The following is a 1,350-nucleotide window of genomic DNA, read 5'->3' on the forward strand; positions in this document are numbered from 1 at the left end:
CCATTCATTTTTACTTACTGGGAAAGACTATATTTCCAGACATTTTCAAGTGTGCTGCATTTGAAAAGAGGTAATAAAGCTTAATTTAAGCATAGAGTTGAATATTTTCAAATGGTATTCTAACTGGAGCATTGTAACTTCCTCTTAACAGAACATGATTAACATTGTAAAACAATATTGAAAAATACCCATCAGGAAAAATATATCTTTCAAGCTTGAGAAACTCAACTTAAATTGTTTCATATTTTCTTTTCCTTTTTAACCAAAAACTCCACATTTAATAGTTGGAGATTTTTTTTTCTTTCTGGATATCTGACTCACAATTTGACAATAACTTTATTTCATCTATCATTCTTATCATGTCCTATTCTTTTAGAATGATAACTATCTAAATTTAATTAATCTTATCATTGAGATATATTCTAGCCATTTTTGTTTAGACCTTAGTTTTTTCTTTAAGGAAAAAAAAAGACTTGAAATTAAGAAATAAAACATGCTTTTATATTATTTTTATTATTTTTATCCATCTTTGTAACCCTGTGTGTGATGTTTGCATTTTGGAACTACAAGGAAATTGTAAAGATCATCTTGAGCAAGTTCCTTAACTTCTCAGTGCTTCATTTATCTCACTTATAAAATGGGACAATAAACTTTCTGCTTCATAGGGTTGTTACAAGGTTTAATGAGATAATACATAATAATGACTTAGCCAAGTGTCTAATACGGAATAAAGATTTAGTAAATATCAATTGTTATTATTTTTACTATTATCTAATCTAGTCTTCCCATTTTCCAGTGAGGAATTGTAGACATGCTATACTGTAAGTTTGGATGTCTACCCATCATGCCTCCCTTTGGAACTGGCTCCCACCAACAAGAATGGGTTCCTTGACATGTGACAAAAGTGGACATCAGTCAGAAATTGGACCAATGCTGGTAAAGCTGAGAGGTTAGTTAGCAGCATGACTGGCAATGGAGGCTGCCACTGGTTTTTAGCAGGCATGTGGAAAAGTTGTAAAAACTAGTCGTGGAGAGAGAAGAATAAATTGACCGTGGATAGAGAAAGCATTGGGCCTTGCAGAGTAAAAAGAGTGGCTGCTCTGTTTCCTGATGATATTTTAGTTCCTGTACCTTTTTCTCATAAATTGAACTTTCTGTCCTTGGATTGCATGGGCCCTCCCTGAAAACTCAACAAATTACCCACTTGTACTTATGCTGGTTTAAGCCAATATCTGTAACTTACAACCAAAACAGTATTGACTATGATATACTGGACTAATTAGTATCCCAGTTCCATAAGACTAGCTACTGGAAAAACTGGTATTAGAATCCTTTGTAACATTATGGAGA

This window comes from Macaca nemestrina, chromosome 3 (genome assembly GCF_043159975.1).
Source record: "Macaca nemestrina isolate mMacNem1 chromosome 3, mMacNem.hap1, whole genome shotgun sequence".
Taxonomy (NCBI): domain Eukaryota; kingdom Metazoa; phylum Chordata; class Mammalia; order Primates; family Cercopithecidae; genus Macaca; species Macaca nemestrina.